This window comes from Suncus etruscus, chromosome 16, assembly GCF_024139225.1.
Source record: "Suncus etruscus isolate mSunEtr1 chromosome 16, mSunEtr1.pri.cur, whole genome shotgun sequence".
Classification (NCBI taxonomy): Eukaryota; Metazoa; Chordata; class Mammalia; order Eulipotyphla; family Soricidae; genus Suncus; species Suncus etruscus.
Window position 1 is genome coordinate 84,435,356 of NC_064863.1, and position 23,284 is coordinate 84,458,639.

The 23,284-nt window shown below is 36.3% G+C and overlaps 2 non-coding genes across 2 annotated transcripts; both read right to left on the minus strand.

The window, feature by feature from the left end:
- Positions 1-2,158: 2,158 nt before the first annotated feature.
- Positions 2,159-2,323, minus strand: LOC126032991 (U1 spliceosomal RNA). Its single transcript, XR_007504149.1, has one exon. It is a non-coding gene; the product is annotated as a U1 spliceosomal RNA (small nuclear RNA).
- Positions 2,324-12,824: 10,501 nt separating this feature from the next.
- On the minus strand, positions 12,825-12,988 carry LOC126032979 (U1 spliceosomal RNA). Its single transcript, XR_007504137.1, has one exon. It is a non-coding gene; the product is annotated as a U1 spliceosomal RNA (small nuclear RNA).
- Positions 12,989-23,284: the final 10,296 nt, after the last annotated feature.

Sequence of the window (23,284 nt, forward strand, 5' to 3'; positions counted from 1 at the left end):
AGATGATTTCAAAAGTCTCAGTTATTGTTATACAGATTCTTTGGTCTAGGTCATTAAGCTATGTTTCAGGGGTGATTTAGGTGGACTAGGCTAAAGACATGCAAATCAATAGGCTCTTTCCACCTCAGAGACACTGCTCAGAAGGTCTCAGGAATGGAAATTATCGAGAAGTTCTTTGCTAGGTGGAATCCAGAGTTTTATGCACAGACTCCACAAAGCTTCAGGTTTCTCTTTTTCTGTTTCTACATTGAAAATGTATTCATAGGATCCTAGGCTCAAGAATCTAAACTTGTGGGTGATTTTAAGCCTGTCACACAAAAAATTCAGGTTTTTTTCCCACAAAGCCCGATGAAAGTTGCAGGGAATCATCACCTTTCAGGATTTCTACTTATGGTACATATATCAGCACATTGATTTTCTGTTTATCATAACTGTGGAGTAATGTCTCAAATGCTAAAGTTAAGTTGATTTTAGATTACAGCCTCACCCTACTACGGTCTTTTCCTAAAGGAATATCTAGGTAATGGGTAAGTTCAAGACATGAGAGCTCTAAGCATTGAGGATACCTTCGCAGATATATTGCATCTAGCACTAAGTTATCTGTTCTTGTTTAATTTAAATGCATGTTATTTTCAAGCTATGTCCCCCAAAAGCAATTTTAGGAGTTAGGATTTAGGAATAATAAAAATAACAAATTATTTTAAATAGATAAGATGAAGACAAACACACACTTCCTTAAATAAGATGTGCAGGCAAAGGGTATATTAAAATGAAATAAAGTCCTTGATATCAGGCCATAAGGTACATAGAGGAAAACATAGGTAAAACACTCCATGAGACTGAGACTAAAGGCATCTTCAAGGAGGAAACATCACTCTCCAAGCAAGTGAAAGCAGAGACAAACAAAGGGACTACATTAAACTCAGATGCTTCTTACCTTCAAAGGAAACAGTGACGAGGATACAAAGGCTACACATAGAACTGAAGAAACAATTCAACCAATATCCATCTGATAATGGTTTAATATCTAAGATTTATAAGTTACTAGAGGAACTTAACAAAAAAAACTAACTTTATTTAAAAATGGGGAGAAGAAATGAACAAAATCAAAACATCAATAAAGTATCATCTCACAACATAGAGAATGGCACACATCACTAAGAACATGTCACAAGAACAAATGGTGTTGGTGTGGATGTGGGGAGAAAGTAGCTCTCATTCACTGCTGGTGGGAATTCCATCTGGTCCAGCCTTTCTGTAACACAATATGAATATTCCTATACAATTACTGGAAAATTAACTTCCTTATGATTCAGCAATGCCATTGCTAGGGATATACTCTAGGAACACGTAGGGATACTTTAGGAATACCTATTCTAGGGATATACTCTAGGAACACTGAAGCATTATACAAAAATGTCCTCTGCATTCCAATGTTCATCAAAACATTATTAACAGTAGCCAGAATCTGGAAGCAATTCAGGTGCCTGACAACAGATGGTAAAAAACAAACAAACAAACAAACAAAAAATTGGTATATCTACACAATGCAGTTGTTAGGAAAGAATGAAGTCATGAAACTTGCTTTTACATGGATAGACATGGAAATTTATTATGCTGAGGTAAAAAGAATTAGAGGAAGGGGATAAACATAGAATAATATCACTCACCTGTGGGATATAAGGGAAAATAAAAGACAATGTGAGATGATGTTCAGAAATATAAAGATGAGTATTAAGAAGACCTATTCATGTTAGAAAGTTTGCCAAGAAGAGCAGAGAGTGCAAGTTGAGAAGAGTCTACTATAAAAGGGACAGGCAGGGCACCCATTCATTTACAGTAGTGCAAACCACAGTGTCAAAAGGAAAAAAGAGAGAGATAATCTAGTAAAATACCATCCAGCCCCAGAGGCAAGCAGAGAATGAGGAAGGGAAAAGTGTATCAGGGAGGGTGAGAGAAAAATCGTTAACATTGGTGGTTGGGAATGTGCATTGGTGAAGCTTATTATACATTTTATGAGTGTTAATCATAAACAACTTTTTCTGTAAAATAAACAACCTTGTAATAATGATGTTTAAATATAAAACAAAAAAATTACTTAAAGAAATGAAGCCAGAGCGATAGTAACAGATAAGGATGTTGCCAATCCATTTTTTTTAAGGGGAGAGTACGAATGCAGTCCCCCACTACCACAAATTATGCAGTCAAGTTTCCCACATTTGGGGGAAATCACAGGGGTCAGCACATCCGGAGTGCAATGGATAAGCCTCACCCTGGGAAAACCACCTTCGTGATCATGGTATCTCCCCTGCCAGGTAAGTATGCTAATCTGGGTTTTATCTTCAACATCCCATAAATGACCCCTGAGCTCAGAGCTAGAAGTAAACACTGTGCACTGCAGAGTGTGACCTACCCACAAAATGACAAAGGAGGAGGATGGCAAGGAAGAGGAGGAAGAAGAGGAAGACTAGAAAATAATAATGATTAAAAAATAAAAAGAAGAAAATAATAAGAAAAAGGAGGATGAGGAGGAGGAGGAGGAGAAGAAGAAGAAGAAAGAAGAAATGCAGGTGGTTGATAGGTATGTGAAAAAATTTTTAGTTTAATGCTCAACTATGATCTGCTATCAGTGTTACACTTGATATAAATAAGTGAGGCCCTTGAATCAGGACAAAAATATGCTCCGCATCATTTATCATCAGGGAAAGGCAATTAAGTTAGCAATGATATATCACTTCACACCAGTGAAGTAGGTACACATAAAGAAAAAGAAAAAAAAAAACAACTAATACTGCTGCAAAGTGGGGAAAAGGAAACAGCACCCAATATTGGTGAGGATATTGGCTGTCGTAAACTCTTTGAAAACAAAACATTTCCCAAAAAAAAACTAGCAGTGAGCATCCATACTTACTACCCAGTGATAATGTTTCTTAACATCTACCCCAAGGCGCCTACAATACTAATTTGTTTGGTTTTGGGAGACACATCCATGGGTGCTTAGTGCTTACTCCTGGCTCTATACTCAGGATCACTCCTTGCATGTCCAGGAAACTATATTGGGGTCCCATGGAAAGAAACTGTGGTTTATATATACATATATATATGTAAATACATACACACATATACACACAATGAATACAAATAAGTTAAAAGCAAAGATAAAATTATGCACTTTCCCATGATAGGATCTCATACTGAGAAAGAAAAAGAATCTAACCTCAGGAAAAAAAAATGGGAAGAAGAATTGAACTGATAATTCTTGGAAGAAGAAATACAAATGGCCAAAAGGCATATGAATAAATTCTTCACATCACTAATCATCAGGGAGATGCAAATCAAAACAATTATGAAGTACCATCCATTGCCACAGAGATCGGCACACATCACAAAAAAACAAGAACAATCAGTGCTGGCCAGATAGGGAGAGAAAGGAACTCTCACTGCTGATGGGAATGCTATCTAGTCCAGCCTTTGTGGAAAACAATATAGACATTCCTCAAAAAACTGGAAATTGAGCTCCCACATGATCTAGCTATACCACTCCTTGAGATATATACCCTAGGAACACAAAAATACAATTCAAAAATTCCTTCCTCACACCTACATTCATTGCAGCATTATTTACAATAGGCAGACTCTGGAAACAACCAAGATGCCCTTTAACAGATGAATGGCTAAAGAAATTGTGGTACATATACACAATGGAATATTATACATCTATCAGGAGAGATGAAGATATGAATTTTCCTATATATGGATATACATGGAATCTATTGTGCTGAGTAAAATAAGTCAGAGGGAGAGATATAGACACAGTATAATACACAATGGAATATTATACATCTATCAGGAGAGATGAAGATATAAATTTTCCTATATATGGATATACATGGAATCTATTGTGCTGAGTAAAATAAGTCAGAGGGAGAGATATAGACACAGTATAATACACAATGGAATATTATACATCTATCAGGAGAGATGAAGATATAAATTTTCCTATATATGGATATACATGGAATCTATTGTGCTGAGTAAAATAAGTCAGAGGGAGAGATATAAACACAGAATAGTCTCATTAATCTATGGGTTTTAAGAAAAATAAAAGACATTATTATAATAAAGCCCAGTGACAATAGAGACGAGGGCTGGAAAAACTGGCTCACTATATGAAGCTCACCACAAATAGTGATGAGTGCAGTTAGACAAATTTCTACACTGATAACTATGGTGACAATGTTAATGAGTGAGAGAAGTAGAATGCCTGTCTTGAATACAGGCAGTGGGGGAAGGAGGGAGATTGGGGATATTGATGATGGGAATGTTGCACTGGCGAAGGGGTGTGTGTAGAATTAAATAATTAATGATGGAGTTGAATAGTGATAGGAGGAATGAGGGACCTTTCTCTGCCATCCCAGGCCATGTGGCTCCACAACTCCCATTCAGCTGGCGGGTCCCAGGTTTAGGTGAATGGTGGAATCAGACTCATCCAGAGACAGGCATCAGGAAGTATCAGTTTTATTCATACCCTATCCACCACACGTGTGGTCAATCTCAACCATTTATGCATGCTATCCTTAGCTTGCCCTGCATCTTAACTTGTTCGGCCATTGTCTTTTCCTCAGACCTCTCCATGCTGGCAAAAGGGGCAATAGGTCTAATCCTCTCTGATCAAAGCCTCATCTACCCTTTCCAAGACCCCTCCCAGGAAATGGGAGGGTTCTAGCAGGTAAAGATAATGTAATTTCCGCTTCTCAAGACCTGTCCCAGAAATGGGTGGGTCTCAGGTAGATACACCTAAATCCAGGGTGGAGTTACAGGGGTGTTCTTATATGACTGAAACCCAACTACAATTATGTTTGTAATCAAGGTGCTGAAATAAAGATTTAAAAAAAATTGGGAAAAAAAAGAGAGAGAAGAAAATAAACCCAAGCGTTCTCAAGTGTAATACCAGAAAAAGATCTTGGGAGACCTAGCCAAAAGCTGGGAAGATTTTTCTCCACTTATCTTATGACTGAAAGAAATATTAACAATAGATTTGAATTAAACTAATCTAGCTTGTATGTCAGTGGTAGTTGCTAAGCCTAAAAAGATTGTGGTAATAAAATGTTTCATGCTTGCTCTGGCTGATGGTCATTAAGTGAAGAGATTTATTCTATGGATCTCATGTACAGACTTTTTCTGTGTTCCATGGGCCTGAACAGGCTCCAAGCCTGGGATACAAGCCCCAAAATAATACTTCTTTGGTCTCACTATTTGAAATGGAGTGATAGTACAGCAAGTAGGTTGGGTGCTTTCTTTGCATGTGGTTGACCTGGCTTTCATCTCCAACACAACATATAGTCTCCCAAAAATGCTAGGTGTAATCCCTGAGCACAGAAACTAGAGTAGTATGTAAACATTGCTGATTGTGACTTTCACCCCCTCCATCTCCCCCCCAAAAAAGACCAAAGACATATTTTCTTATTTCCTGCCTATGATGCACCCCTAGTGAAGTTGGTCTCAGTTAATAACAATTCACCTGGGAATTCTGATATTATGTCTGTTATTTTTTTTACTCTTATTTTTAATGAGACACTGTGATTTACAATACTGTTATTTCACACACAGACACATAGATACACAGATACACACATATATATAAATTATATTTATATAATTTATAAATAACATATAAATTTATATTTATATAAATATATAAATTATATATATAATTTCAATGCCACAGCCACAACCAGAGTGCCTACTTCCCTCCATTAGTGTCCCAGGGAAATTTTAGCTATCTAAAATATCCTCTACTTCAGCTTGTTTTGTTATTTGTTCTTCCCTTATTATGTCTCTTTACGTCTCACATGCGGGTGATCATTCTTTATTTAAATAATTTTTAATTGAATCATCAAGACATACAAAGTTCTTCATGGTTGAGCTTCATTTGCAAAACTTATCTCTTCATTTTGCTCTTATTTGTGAAATAAAAAATAAATAAAAAGGAATTATTTTGTATCTCTTCCTCTACCGACTTCTTACTAGTTCTGTCAGTACCTTAGATTAGCTCCTTATCTGGTGGGTATTGGATGAATTCTGTGGGTGTCTTTTGTATCCTAGGCACTACTTCCTTTGGGGTGCAGATGCTTCTCAGTTTAATGTAGTCCCATCTGTTTATCTCTGCTTCCACCTGTTTGGAGAGTGCTATTTTCACCTTAAGAAGCCTATCTGACACTCAATGTCATGGAGTGTTTTACCTACATGTTGTTCTATATATCTTATGGTTTGGGGTCTATTATTCAGGTCTTTAATCCATTTGGATTTTACCTTTGTGCATGGTGTTAGAGAGTTTATTTTGTTGTCAAAGACAGTGACAGGTTACCTTGCCTAGAAAGATTTTTTTTTTTTGAGGCAGATTACACTGTACTGGTGAGCTTTTACCCAAGGGAGAGAGTTTCTTGGCATGATTAAATGTTTATGCTTTTCTAGAGACAGAAAACTTTTGTCAGGGGAAAATGGATTTTTGTCACCTCAGAATTGGCTTTCTGACATTTGGGATCTAGGAATGCGGAGTCCCATCCTCTTGATAACAACACATATTGTTCTTATTAGTAGCAGAGCACTAACAACCAAATATTTTTTTGGCTTGTATGTTTCAGATGGAGAACCACAAATGGTTGGCAAATCTTGAAAATTCTTAGTGAAAAACTGAAAAAACTTTAATTTGCAATTTTTTAGTAAGAAAAGCATCTTATATTTTTTAATCAAGGTGTGAGTCACCCTATTTGGGATATGCCAAAACACAAGTAAGCTAGAATCAAGATACAAGGGAGTTATATCAAATTTTCAGAATTCGAGGCAGGAACATGAAATATACCAAGAACTACTGTTTTATCATCTATGAGAAAAACCTTATTTTTTCTCTAATTATTAGGCAGAAACAGTTTCCCTTATACCATATTTTCCGGCGTATAAGACGACTTTTGAAACAAAAAAAAGTCAACCGAAAATTGGGGGTCATCTTATATGCCGAGTATATCCCGAAAAATGTTTCAATATGCCACTAAACAAAAATTGTCTGAATATTGCCACAAAACGAATTTTCCAACTCGATCCTGCACCAATCTCTGCAAGGCTGCTCGGACCGCCTCTCTGACTCAGCCAACCCAAGCAGGCTTTTGATGCATGCATATTAGACAATGTTCTGGACCCAAATCTACACTGTCAAAAGCCTGCTCAGATTGGCCAGAGTCAGAGAGGAAGTCTATGACAGTAGAACCTTTGAATCTTTGCTTGTTGTGATTGGCTCACTGTGGAAGATATAGTTGCAGCACAGGAGCATTCTGTCTGATACAGCGAATATAGGCCTAAACCTATGTTTTCACTGCAAAATTAGGGGGTCGTCTTATACGCCCAGTCGTTTTATATGCCAGCAAATACGGTAAGTTTCTAAAACCAGAACTAGACAAAAATATCTTAAAGATACACTCCTCTAAAAATATCTATAGCTCGCCTTTATCTCTTTTATATCTGTATACACAGGTACCTAGAAAACAGAAAAAGATAGGACCAAGGACTCCTTTCTGGAGGGATGTCACTGAGTGCATGCAAGATCTAGAATCTGCATCTTTATTCTTGAGGAGGGACCAGAGAAACAGTACAGCATTTACCTTGCACATGACTGGTCCAGGTTTTATCCTCTGCAAGGTCCCCAAAGCACAACAAAGAGTAATTTCTGAGGACAGCTGGGCTTGAGACAAGAACAAACAAACAATAGAAACAAAAAACATTTCCCTTGACAATATAGACAATATAAAAACCGGAATTGATCCTGATAAATATGTTACTCACTTCCAGGACCTAGCACAGGATTTTGACTATATTTAGAAAGAATTAATGCTCATTTGGAATTAGACCTTAATATCAATGAAAAGCACTTATTCTAGAAAAATGCAAATGGCTTTGAGTTCTGTAACATTAAAAGAATATATGTTCAATAGGTCTGAATAGTTTTTCCAAATAACTATCCAAGGGATGCTGGGCTTTTGTCAGTTTTTGTTTTGTTTTTTGGGGGGACTAGTGGAAAGCAGAGAAAAAGCCTTAGTTATGCTAGACTGGCCAATATGGGCCAGGAACAAAATAACAATCCTATATCCTTTTAAGAAATATTCAAAGGGATGTTCAGAAAACATGCCACCTTGAATTATGATACTCCAAAACTTGAACTAAATTTTAGTGAAAAGTATACAACACAGATTACCCTAGATATATGGAGAATGTTATAAAGATGGGACATGAGACAGAAAAAATATAGAAGGTGGTTTTGATAGTCTATCATAACTTTGATTACAATGCTGGCATAAGGAAAAGGCCCCATTAAAGCTTTCAGCTAAGCATATATACCATGACCTCATCTCTTGTTAGTCTCAACCACATCCCTGCTTTCAAGGGAGTACTATTATAATGCAGCAATTGGGATATATTAATATTTGATTTAATCTTCCCTAAAGTCAATGACTCTTTAGAATTCTTTTTTCTAATTAGTGTACTTGACCAATATGTCAGAAAATGGACACACTAACAATTTCATAGCACCCTTGAAAGAGAATAAGGGGAAATACCCTAATTTCTTAACACTCTGAGAGAAATCAATACCCACTTATGAGCACAAAGTAGTGTCAGAAGACAAACTTTGCCCTTTAGCCATTAAAACATTTATGGCACCCACTGTTGAGGGACAATGTTTAGCTGAAAGTGAGGTATGCAAGTTCCTTTATAGATATTATCTAAATAGTTTTTGTAGAATTGATTTGATCAATTATTATGCAGGTACTCTCATTGGTTCTTATGCAGGTAATTATTGGATGACCTGATTGTCATTTAAAATCAATTCTATTGATTAAAGTTTTAAAATGTAGGGTTTTCAGTTGGGCCTGCAGTGGTACCAGGTGAGACTCCTAAGTGACAAAGTAATTTCTTTAAATCCAGTCTTTTGGTTTTACTACATCTCAGGACTTAATTGCCATGAGGCTGGGGGCCTTCTCTACCTTCCTATATTCTTGCTACAATATTTAAAGTATATGAACACAAGTCCTATCATGCTGGAAAACAACTGCTTGTTGTTGCCATTCTAGATGTTGAGATTGCTGTTGAACTCTTGAGAACTGTAAATAAAAATCTGTAACCCTGAAGACATCTGGTGGTTACCACATTTTCTTACTGGTTATACCCAAGAAACCAAAAATCAATTATTTTCATTGTAACATCTACCTATCTACAAGCTGTCTTTAAAAATATACTTCCAGGGGCACCACCATCACCACTATTAATAATTACATCAATGGTAATCACAATAGTGATCACGTACTTACACTCAGCTAATAGGAATCCTGTCAGCTTCACCCAACTTCAAATTCTCCCGTACAGATAAACCTAGGGTATATGATTTTCTTTCCTCCTACCTATCTCCTGTGTGGCCAAGACTTCCTCCCCCACCCCAAGGGACATTCTTGACCTTGTGTCAAGCTACTAATGTGGCCATGTAGCAACTGTTTCTCACCCACCACTTACACCTTAAGGGCTGATGAAAAACTACAGTAGTTACTACAGTGTCAGAATAATTTTTAAAAAGCCTCTACAACACAAGAACACAATAACAAAATTTCCTCTGCACTCCTATATTCACTGTAGCACTATTTACAATAGCCAGAATCTAGAAACAACCCAGGTGCCTAAAAACAGATGAGTGGCTAAAGAAATCATGGTATACCTACAAAATGGAATACTATGTAGCAGTTATAAAAAATGAAGACATGAAATTTGCTCATACATGGATGGACCTAAGATTGAGTAAACTGAGACATAGGAAAAGGAATACACAGAATAATTTCACTCATTTGTGGGATAAAAAAAACAAGAGACACTATGGTAATAACAACCCAAGACAATAGAAAGAAGGGTCATTCTTTCTTGCAAGAAAGAATGGTGAGTAGCCTTAGAATAGAGAAGGCTCTACTATGATAATGATAGTTGAAACCAATCACTCCATAAAAATGCAGTGCTGAAAAAGAAGGAAGACATGCAAGATATGAAATAACATACCTTTACATTTATTTATTCATTTATTTACATTATAGACCATTAAAATAGCGCAAATCACAGTGTCAAAAAGGAAAGGGAGAGACAGGGACACACAGAGAAAAGCAAATTGCCTGTCCCAGAGACAGGAGTGGAGTGGAAGTAGATGGTGGGAGGGAAATGGGAGACAGTTGAAGGGTGTACTGATAAAGGATTGTGTACATTCTATGACTCAAACCCAACAATGAACAGTTTTGTAACCATAGTACTTAAAGTAATTAAAAAGAAAAGGAAAATCTGCAGCTTTTTATATTTTTCACATAGCTCTTGTTGCAGTGCTGTGCTATACTAGCCTCCCAGGGGGTGACTTATTTTCTCAGGAAGTCTGGAATTATGCATTTCAATGGCTTTCTGGGCTCCTTTGAAAGGTCCTTTGTGTGAAAGGCCTCCTTGTCTTCAAACTAATCAAGCTTCAGAAGCTTTTTCTTCCCACTCACAAATTTCCAGGGCCTTCCTATCTACCTGCCTGAAACAGTTGTTTGCATGTAACCCTCTCAGGAACAGCACTGTAAAGTACTGGGCCATAGAAATAGCATAGAGTTAAGACACTTGTCTCACATCCTATCAACTTCAGTTTGATCCCTAGCACCAAATGTGGCTTCCTAAGAACCACCAGCAGTGACCTTGGAATACAGAACCACGAGTAGACCTGACTGACACTCAAAATAATCTAATAGTTCTTAAAATTCCTATTGTTTTTGTAATTTTCCAAAAGGAAAATTAATGTTTTCTTTGATTTTTCTGGAATGGGGGATTGGGTTTAGACCTATACTTAGACAACAATGTGGGGTGCCAGCATCAAACTTGTGAGTTGGATGTGCAAAACAAGCATTTTACCTACTGTAATGTTGGTTTCTTATTTCACTTTTTTTTTGGAGTAAGAGACAAAAATCTTCAAAGATAAAACCCAAAGGCATAAAACTAATAACTCACTGAAAAGATGTGCTCTTTTAAATGTATTTGTCTTTTTATATGGGGTTGACATTTACTGCATTAGGTCAATAGAATCTGCTTTCACTGCTAGCAGCTTCCATGAAAGAGAAATAAAATTATCCCTAAAAAAAAAAAATCAAGAAACATGCCTCATTCCACAATTGTAATTTTAAAAGGAATATTTTTTCTAACATCTCTTAAAAGGAATGCATATATACATTAAAAAATAAAATGCAGCTTATTGTAGGTGGGAGAAAATATATATAAATTAGGAAAAGAAATTTATAGCAAGGCTTGTTTAAGTTAACTAACTTTGGTTTGGTGAGATAGTCTCAAGCATTTCTGAATATCAACAATCCTCATGTTTGGGAAGACTATATATATATAATATATTATATATATATATTTATATATACTATATATATAAATAGTCCTCACTATATATATAGTGAGGACTATTTATATATATCATTTTGAAGATTTAGTTGTGGCATTGATGTACTTGGCATCTGTGAAGGAAAAGATGGAGAAAAAAACAGGCTAATATTCATGGCTAATCTTAATCAACCCAGAGACTAGCACCCAAAGAAGGGTTTTCAGTTCTGAACAATGAAGCTGTTGTTAGAGAGCAGTGCATCCCACTGTAAAAGGATATTATCAGACCCCACACATAGGAAGAATTGCTGACAGCAAGGACTCTTGATTGTCACAAGGTTGTGTGCGTGCCTTTGTCCTCTGACGAGTTCTCTTTGCTATTTGTTAATTTTGAACTAATATATCTATGTGCATTAATGAGATACTTGCATTGTGAAGCCTGGGGAACCCTTTATAAACCTTGTGCTTTCCCAGTTTGGGGCCTGCAGATCAGCCTACTTTATTCAGGAGACTGTCAGATCCCTGGGCGCCCAGGTAAAAATAAAATTCTGATGGTACTTGCATCACTGATTGGCAGTCTCTGTCTCTCTGGGTATTGGAGGGTGCACCAGGAGCCTTTAACTCACTTTCTTGCCTCTCCTTCTTTTCAGTTTTTTCTGTCTCTTTCCATTGGAGCAGTCTACATATCTGCCATTTCTAGCTTCTCTAACACGAACACTGTGTTGCCAAATTAAAAACTTGTCTATTTTTTGTCTGCAGTTACTGGATGTGAATACGAGACTTAATATGTTTCCAATAAATCAAATATATTCTAGGATATATTTAATTTTACTTAAGGAATCTACAAAACAGATTACTGAAAGGTTCAGGGACCATATGGGATGCATGGGATCAAACCAGGTCACTTGCAAATGCCCTGTTATATGTTCAATTTTTATAAAATATAATTTTGAAATAAAACTTTGTTTTTTCTTTTGAAAGGGTTCCAAGGGGCCAGTTCTGCCAATAGGTAAAACTCAACCAGCGAGATCTGAGTTTCATGTCCAATCTCTGTGATGCAGGCTACCTAGACCACTCAGAACCGTGTGTGTGTGTGTGTGTGTGTGTGTGTGTGTGTGTGTGTGTTAGAGGGAGGTCAATAGTGGTGGTGGGACTTTTAAAGCCAGTGGTTGAACTTGGAACCTCGAACATGCATTCTAGCTCTAGATAGATTTAGACAGCTGTAGAATTATTTCCTGTAATCATAATATTAAAAAAAAGTGAACCACAATGAGATAATTAAAAAGATGTTGATGGGTGAGTTTTATACAATGCTCCAACATCCATACCATCACTATTGTCCATTTCCTGTCATCAATATCCCAAATTCTCTCTAGTCTGCTTTTTTTTTTTTTCAGGGAAGAGCGCGAACGCAGTTCCCCACTACCACAAATTATGCAGTCGAGTTTCCCACATCTGGGGAAATCGCAGGGGTTAGCACACCCGGAGTGCAATGGGTGAGCCTCGCCCTGGGGAAACCACCTTCGTGATTATGATAATCCCCCTGCCAGGTAAGTATTCTAGTCTGCTTTTAAGAAAGACAATTTTCCTCTCTCTTTTTCTCTCATTCTATCACCCATTGTATGCTTTAGACATTTAGTATTGTAGTTTGTAATACTGTTATTGAGAGGGTATCATGAATATAACATTACACACACACAGTTCTTGTCCAGAATGATCATTTCTATTGTTTGTCACAGTAGTCTATTCTCTGTCCTATTTAGCCTCCTGTTTTGTGGCAAGCATCCTACCATAGACCAATTCTCCTAGCACTCTTTGTATCTTGGTATAAGTCTCATATAATTTTCTTATATTTCAAAAATGAATACAATCATTCTCTGTCCATCCTTCTCAATTTGATTCATTTCACTAAGCATGACACTCTCCATGCTTATCTATGTATAAGCAAATTTGATTATTTATTTTTCCTTAATGGCTGTATAGTACTTCATTTTAGACATGTACCAGGGATTCTTTATTGACTCATATGTTCTTAGGCACTTGGATTTTTCCTGGGTTCCGGCTATTGAAAACAGTGCTATGATAACAAAGAAGTGCAGATGCCTTTTTTATTGTGTTTTTGGACACCTAGGGTTTCTTCTAAGGAGTGATATTGCTGAGACATATGAAAGCTCAATTTCTAGTTTTAAGTGATGTCCATATAATTTTCCAAAAATGTCTGAACCAGTCTACATTTTCAGCAATAAATGAGACTCTCTTTCTCTCCACCTACATTCCAGCACTGGTTTTCTTTTGGTGTTTTTTTTTCCTCTTTCTTTTTTAAAATAATAGTTTATTGAAACCATTGTGATTTATAAAGTTTTCATAGTTGGGTTACAGACATATAATATTTCAGGGCCAATGCCATCACCAGTGTAGATCTTCCTCCAACAATGTTCCTAGGGTGCATCCCGTGCCCCTTCAACCTGCCAGCATAACAGGCAAGTAAAGTTTGGATGGTTAACGTTTAGATCTCATGAATTTTGTTTGTTTGTTTGTTTGTTTGTTTTTGAGCACACCAATGCCACTAAAGGTGTCATTGCTCCTAGCTTTGTGCTCAGAAATTGCTCCTCTGGCTTGGGGCACCATATGAGACACAAGGGATCAAATCCAGGTCTTTCCTGGGTCAGGTGCATGCATGGCAAATGCCCTATCTACCTACTCCAGCTCCTAAGTCTCATTATTTTATTATTGTTGATTTTGGCTTGGGTATCTAGTTCTGTCCTTCATTTTATTTTATTTTTGTTTTTTAACACCTCCAATGCACTTGGGACCTCTTGGCCGCTGTTCCAAATACTTTCATATTCATGTTTTTCCCCTTTCACTCAATTTCTTTCTTTATCCTCACTCTACCCTGGGGCCAAGAATTGGAAACAATTCCCATTTAAATCATGGCATTTCTTCATGCAGTTATTCTAAATACTACATATTAGTGATATCATCTTGTTTATATCCATCTTCTTCTGGATTACTTTTTTTTTTTTTTTTTTTTTTTTTGGTTTTTTTTAGGCCACACCCTGTGATGCTCAGGGGTTACTCCTGGCTATGCGCTCAGAAGTTGCTCCTGGCTTCTTGGGGGACCATATGGGACGCCGGGGGATCGAACCGTGGTCCGTCCTAGGCTAGCGCAGGCACCTTACCTCCAGCGCCACCGCCCGGCCCTCTTCTGGATTACTTAATTTAACATAAAACCACCCAGTTCCATCCGTGTTGCAGCAGATTGTATGATTACTTCATTCCTTAGAGCTATGTACATACATATACAGTATGTTTTCCATAGGGATGGGAACAGATAGCACTCCCATCAGAAGTGGATGAGAGTTCCTTATTTACCACATCCCACAACACAAATTTTTCCTAATAGTTTTATATGTGCTATCCTCAACTGGTGTAAGATTATATCTCATTGTCTTCATTTGGATTTACCTAATGATAATTGATGGTGAGCATTTTTTCATGTGCCTCTTGGCCATATGTTGGTCTTCCTCAGAGAAGTATCTGTTCATTTCCTGTCACCATTTTTTGATGGGGATATTAGGTTTTGTTTGGTTAACCTTTGTAATTTGTATACTCTAGATAGCAAACCTTTATCTGATGCATTGAGTATATAATTTTTCTCCCATTCAGTTATCTCTTTTTAGATTTTATCCTGTGTTTCCTTTCCCATACAGAAACTTTTTATTTTGATATAGTCCCATTTATTTGTATTTTATTCTATTGACCTTGCCATTGGCATCTTAGTATTGAAGACTTCTTTGATGTCTAAGTCTTGGAGTCTTCTGCTTATGTTTTTTCTTCAACAAAATAAATTATAAAGTTTGTGTGGAACCATAAAAGACTTAGTTAAAAATTATTTTTTAGTTTTTGGGTCACACCCTGAGGTACTCTAGCTTCAGATATCACCCCTGGCATGTTCAGTGGTCCATATGGGATACCAGGGATTAGCAGCATGCAGGCAAATGCCCTACCTCTATGCTATCTCTCTGGCCCCTTTACATTAGTTTTTATAACCTATCACTAACATGATTAATATTAATAATAATTCATACCAAATAACTTGTAATTCAAGTTTATAGTTAACTTAATGTCAGTTAAAGCACATAAATCCATATTGATTTGAAGCTCATATATATTTTAGTTATGCTAATAACTTTTGCCTAATGTAATTATAATGACATTAGCAAAGTTACATTAGCATTTGCTAATGTGTCTAATAGTCATTTAATATAAAAAGAGATTCCACAAGTTCTCTGTTTGGTCAGTTCTGAAAAAGAATTTACAGTTTCCAATATCATTATTTCTATTGGCATAATTAAGATTATATTTCCCACAATAATTTTAAATTAGAGGTCATTTTTGTTCATAATTGGTTATAGTTAAGTTTTGATCTTATAATATTACAAAACTCATTACTTTATCAGTATTCCAATCAACATTTTCCCCAGTTATCTTTCCATCTGTGCATCCCCATCCACCCCAAAGCCTGTCCAGATGCCCATATGGTAGACATTTTTCTTCTCTCTCTCTCTCTCTCTCTCTCTCTCTCTCTCTCTCTCTCTCTCTCTCTCTCTCTCTCTCTCTCTCTCTCTCCCTTAGGTATCTTGTTTATTTTTTTTCTTGATCAAAACTCCAACTTATAGAATTTTTATTGACTGTTCATATAACTATAAAATTAATGCTTAAAAATTAAAACTTTTGCTATTGTTAGGGATGTTGGTAAGGCACACCTGACATGCCTAAAGACTTATTTTTGGCGGGGAGTCATTTTGCAAACTCCAGAAGGCCACATCACAGACCAAAGTGGCATCTAGGATTTAGCACCCTCCTCCTGACTATATGCATATCTTCTTTGAATATCTTAGATCTATTCTTTTAACTGCTATAAATATTATTGAATATTCCCTTAAACAGTGACAATTGTGTCCACTGTTTTATGGTTGTTTGTTTTTCTTTCTTTGTGATCTGTTCAACAAGTAATTATGGTAGAAGAGTCTTTAGCTTTAGAATTCATGTTAAAACCAAGGTAAAGGGGATTATTGGACTTATTCCCTTCGCTCTCCAGAGGCACCAATAATACATTGCGACACTGTTTCTCTTTTGCATAGGTACATTAAAATAAGAAAATACTACATATGCAAACAAGATATTATCTAATAGAGATAGGAACACAAATTTTGTAATGCACTTAGGCCTTATACCCTGAACACTGGCAAAATGACTTGGTTCCGGCCTCAGAAAAATGGGCAATGCCCATACAAACCTGAACTATTGACCATCTATGGAAACAACCACAATTGTCTATATCACCAGGAGGCAAATATCTACCAGGGGAGACCCTGTCGCTACCCTGGCATTGACTTTATTCCAAGGAATGTTCACTTGACACCCAGATGACTCAGTGACAGCAGCAACTTGCTTGCAGGGCAGGATGCTCCGCATCTGATGGTGAGGTGAGACTGGAGGATGCTCCGCATCCTGACTTCAATGAAACACAGAACCCTTCTGGCACAGAAACCAGAATCTCCAACAATAGAAACCGGATAAAAACAATAGCTAATGTGGGGGGGGGGGAAATTTCCCCGTGACCACAAAGAATGAACCAGGGGTTGGACAACCTAGTATGCCTGGAGCCCAGAGTTGGTTTTATGCCAGAGAGCTTCAGGGATAAATCTCTCTGTATTTAGGACAAGGCTTTTCCCCCCATTTTACCCATATTTTGCTGGGCCTATGCAAAGAACAATTGCCACTCTAACACCTTCAATGAAGTTATTGTGAGTCAATGGTTTTCAAAAAATATTCTTTCATTTCTGTTCCATCTCTTTAGTTTTTCTTTCAATTTTTTATTTTTTTTAAGTGTTGCTTTTGGTCTTCCTAAAATGTGTTATTATCAGTTTTGTCAACTATGTAGTGCTTCTTTAAATAAATTAATTTAAAAAATACTTATATTTGGCTTTTTGTTTAGGGATCAGTTTTGGCTATATAAAGTTATCATTTGCAGGGTGAAGGATTGATCAACTGTTTGCAATCAGCTCAGATGCTTGCAAGTTCCTGCTCTTCTATTTCTCCAGTACATGAATGCTGTATTTTTCATTCTTCTGTACATTCTACATGCATCATTTTCATAATAAGTAAAAGACCAATGAAATACCTTTAACCTTGATTTTACATTCTTATCAATATAAATGTTGATTATTTAGCATGAACTTTGACTATTACAAACTAGTTTAACTGTTTTAGATTTTTGAATTTTAGATATGATACATTAATTTAGAATTTTAGACAGGATACATTCTTCTCAATAATCTTTTATTAATAATATCATTATAAATTATTTAACCACACAGTAATCATCTTTTTATATGCTAATTTATCTAGAATAGAAGCCCAAACCCTGGATACTGTTAGATGGAGCAGAAGCTGTTCCCTGGGTTACTTAGCCCTGAGGTCTTGATGTGATCATTGGTGATGATGGTTTTCAGGATTGACAGAGGTGTGCAACTCCAGAACCATGCAGAGTTGGAAACTAAATTCAAGGTTTTACACATACCAGTGGCATGTTTTCTCTCTTTGATCTATATCCCTATCAATAATCATTTAAAAATATTTTCCTGCTTCATATTTGACTACTGTAATGACCATATTTTGAAATCATTTTATTTACAATGAGTCTTTTTTTATGTTACTACTATGGACACAGAGACATTGTTATTGTCTGAATATTATGAAAATATTATTAATCTTGGGCAGAGAGATAGTACAGTGGCAGGGTGTTTGCTTTGCATGCAGCTGATCCAGGATGGATTATGGTTTGAATTCTGGCATCCCATATGGTCCCCCGTGCCTAACAGCAAAGATTTCTGAGTGCAGAGCCAGGAGTAACCCCTGAGTGCTGCTGGATGTGACCTTAAAACCAAAAAAAATTTATTCAGTTTAATTTAATAATGTTAACAATAAAAGTACATAGACTACTTTCCAGCATGGCCTAAATTACATTAATAAAATGTTATAAATAATAATCATGATTAGTGTCCAAGTAAACAAAAATATATTTGATTATTTAATATTTAATTGGCGGTCTGAAATCAATCAATATTTACTGAAAAATGTAATGGTTAAAACCATGAAACTAAGATAGAGACACAAATGAAAAGTTCAGAAACAAATGTAAAATTTTTTTGAATCTGGGTTGTGTTTATAGTTTTGTGTGTGTGTTGTGTGTGTGACTAAATCCTGAAGTTTTCAAGTATGACCCCTGTCTCTGGGCTTAGGAATCACTTCTGAGAGTGCTATAGAATTTGTATGCAATGCTGGAATTAAAATTCAGGTAGGTAGCATTGAAATCAAGCACCTTTAACTATGTACTCTCACTTTGGCCTTCAGATGAAACACTGGACTGTCTGCTCAAAAAGAAAGAAAAGAATGCTAATGAAGTTTGCAAATAGACCGAAAAGATTCAGAGATTTTTGATCATTTGTTTTGTTTACTGGGTATGTTTCTAGAAAATTGTAAGCCACTCTAAGTGTCTGAAAGTACATCTAACAAAACACACTATAAAAATGTTTATACTTATGTTATTCAGAATTTTTTCAAATAATAAAATAAACTATATTTAGGCCTTTTGATAATGTGTTAAAATATTCATAACATACAGCTAACTACTTTACACATATTTAAGTAAAGTTTATTACATAAAATATATTCTTATTATTTGACAATAGTCATTGTTATTCATATAATAGAAGTTTCATCATCACAACCAATACTTTATCTCCATTAAAAAGTCACTCTATAATGTTGACTCCTCATAGAAACCAGCATATAATTTGGAATCTTTAAATAAAGTATTTTCTTTCTACTACAACATTACTTACAATTCTTCAAAGTCACTCTTTATCTTCATTTATGGGACATTAAAACTGGAAGTAAAAGGATAAAACAGAAATTTTGCTCATATAGACATATAGAAACACACAAGAGTAATTACTTGAAGCAGGGGGCAAAAGACTAAATAAGTAGCAAAAACATCAATAACATTAGTCACAGATGAATAAATAGCAATAAAAGAATGATAGTATTGTTCTTTAAAGATTAATAACATTTTTGGGGGGCCCGGAGAGATAGTACAGCAGTGTTTGCCTTGCAAGCAGCCGATCCAGAACCATAGGTGGTTGGTTCGAATCCCGGTGTCCCATATGGTCCCTCGTGCCTGCCAGGAGCAATTTCTGAGCAGACAGCCAGGAGTAACCCCTGAGCACCGCCGGGTGTGCCCCCCCCAAAATAATATTTTTTGGGGGGTTGAATCACACGCAGTGGTGTTCAGGTGTTACTCCTTGCTCTAAGCTCAGAAATCATTCCTGGCAGACTCACGGGAGCATATGGGATGCCAGGATTGAATCACGGTTCATCCCTGGTCAGCCACATGCAAGGCAAATGTCCTACTGCAGCACAATTAAATTTTCAAAAATTGTTATATCTCACAATTGTGCTATTAAAACCATTATTTGAGGGTTTACTAAACTGTTGCTAATTAAGCCTCCTGTGATACTGTTTTTTGTTTATTAAGCTTAGTTGGCTTCTATGCTATATTTGCATCTAATTTGTTGGCCTCTACTGGACATTGAGGAATTTGGAGGTGGATCTGTATATACAACTCTGTAATCCAAATCTGTGGAGAAGATTATCATAACTGGGCTGATAAATGTTAGTGGATTGGAATAACTTGCATCTCTTCTAGTGTAGATTACTAGTGTAGATGTGAAGCTGGGTCATTGATTACATGATGGCTGCTGTGGGATGTGGGTGTGAATGCTGGGGATTTAACAGTAGTAGATATGGGGTGGAAGAGGCTGCTCATCTTATTCTGAGATGATCCAGAGTTCTTAAACCAAAGACTGGTATAACTGGAATTTTTCATCAGCTGGGTTACCTTTAGATAATATAGATGAAAATAGAAGTCTTTGATAAACTCAACAGAAACCACATAAGAATCATTAGAGTCCCAGAGGCACAAGAAGGAGACCCTAGAAAGAATCAACAGTCAAAGACATCATCACAGAGAAACTCCAAGAGCTAAAGACTGCATGCAATCAAATACTGCTTGCCCGAAGAGTATGAGCTAGAAGAGACCTGAAGAAAAACATCAAAAGACACATCCTAGTAACAATGATGAATCCACAGATATAGATAAAATACTAAAAGCAGCAAGATCAAAAAGGAAAATTACATTTAAAGGAGAATCTATAAGATTTACAGCAGACATGTGACAAGAGACTCTCAAGGCCAGAAGACAGTGGTGGGATATTGTGACAAGACTGAATGAAATGGAGGTTTCACCTAGAATACTGCACAGAGCCTGACTCATGTCCAGGCATTAAGGAAGGATATATAGCTTCACAGATAAGCAACAGCTCAGAAACTTCACAGATGCAAAACCAGCCTTAAAGGAAAAACTGAAAGGTCTAATTTAAGGCAAGACAGACTAACAGACACACCAAACTTATACACAAAGATGACATTAAATCCAATGACAATCATCTCCCTCAATGTCAATGACTAAATGCACCAATTAAGAGACACAAAGTGGCTAAATGGATCAAAAAACTGAACCCAACTTTCTACTGCCTGCAAGAAACACACCTGAAGAGTCAGAATAAACATAGACTCAAAATAAAAGGCTGGAGGAAAAATATCCAAGCACATAACACCCTTAAAAAAGCAGGGGCGACCATATTAATATCAGATGACACAAATTTATACTCAGAAGAGTTGTAAGGGACAAAGATGGCCATTTTGTACAAATCAAGGAACATGTACAGCAGGAAGAAATGACTCTCCTAATCATACATGCACCCAATGAGCAACCAGCAAAATATTTAATACAACTGTTGACAAATCTAAAAGAGGACATTAATAATAGCATAATAATTGTGGGAGACCTCAACACACCCTATCAACACTTGATAGGTCAACCAGACTGAAACCCAACAAAAATATACAAGTCCTGAAAAGAGAAATGGAAGAAAGAAGCTTAGTAGATATATATAGGATAGTCCACCCCCAGAAACCTGGATATACATACTTCTCCGATGTACATGGGTCATTCTCCAGAGTAAACCACATGTTGGCACATAAAACATAGATAGATAGATAGATAGATAGATAGATAGATAGATAGATAGATAGAAATTTTGCAGGCTATCTTCGCTGACCACAAGGCTATGAAATTAGATGTGAACTACAAAGGGACACAGAAGAAAAACTTTAACACCTGGAAATTAAACAGCCTGCTACTGAACAACAAGTGGGTCTCAGATGAAATCAAAGAGAAAATCAAAACGTCCCTGGAAACAAATGACAATGAAGACACAAACTATCAGAACCTATGTGACACAGCAAAAGCAGTCCTGAGCGGAAAATTTATAGGTTTGCAAGCACCCATAATGAAGGAAGAACGGGCATACCTGAATAGGTTAATGACTCAGCTCATAGAATTGGAACGTGCTCAACAAAAGAAACCAAAAATAGAAGACAGAATGATATAACATCTGATAGCAGAAATCAACAATGTAGAAACCCAAAAAAGAATCCCAAAGATCAAAAAAAGCAGAAGTTGGTTCTTTGAAAAAAAATAAACAAGGTTGATAGACCATTGACAAAACTAACAAAGAAAGAGAGAGAGAAACTTGATAACTCATATTAAAAATAGAAAGAGGGATCACTACTGATATTGCAGAGATTCAAAGGGTCATCAGAGACTACTTTGAGAAACTCTATGCCACTAAAAATGACAACCTGGAAGAAATGGATAAATTCTAGGACACTTATAACCTTCCACGGTTAAGTAAGGAGGATGTAGCATATCTAAACTCCCCATCACTATAGGAAATTAAAACGATAATCAAATGTTTGCCGAAAAACAAAAGCCCAGGCCCAGATGGATTCACTAATGAATTCTTTCAAACCATTCAAAAGGAACTACCAATCCTGGCAAGACTCTTTCATGAAATAAAAAAGAAAGGAAAGAAAGAAGAAAGAAAGAAAGAAAGAAAGAAAGAAAGAAAGAAAGAAAGAAAGAAAGAAAGAAAGAAAGAAAGAAAGAAAGAAAGAAAGAAAGAAAGAAAGAAGGAAGGAAGGAAGGAAGGAAGGAAGGAAGGAAGGAAGGAAGGAAGGAAGGAAGGAAGGAAGGAAGGAAGGAAGGAAGGAAGGAAGGAAGGAAGGAAGGAAGGAAGGAAGGAAAGAAAGAAAGAAAGAAAGAAAGAAAGAAAGAAAGAAAGAAAGAAAGAAAGAAAGAAAGAAAGAAAGAAAGAAAGAAAGAAAGAAAGAAAGAAAGAAAGAAAGAAAGAAAAAGAAACGGGGACACTTCCAAATAGCTTCTATGAAGCCAACATCACCTTGAGACCTAAACCAGAAAGAGATGCTGCCAAAAAAGAAAATTACAGACCAATATCGCTGATAAATATAGATGCAAAGATCCTCAACAAAATCCTGGCATATAGAATCTAATGCTTCATCAAAAAGATCATATACTACGATCAAGTAGGTTTCATCCTAGGAATGCAAGGATGGTTAAACATCCGTAAATCTATCAACATAATACACAACATAAACAACAAGAAAAATGAAAATAGCATGATCAGATCAATAGAAGCAGAGAAAGCATTTAATAAGGTCCAACATTCATTCTTGATAAAAAAAAAATAACTCAGCAAGATTGGAATGAAAGGAACATTTACCAATATAGTAAAGGCCATCTACCACAAACCAATTGCAAATATCATTTTTAATGGAGAGAAATTAAAAACCTTTCCTCTGAATT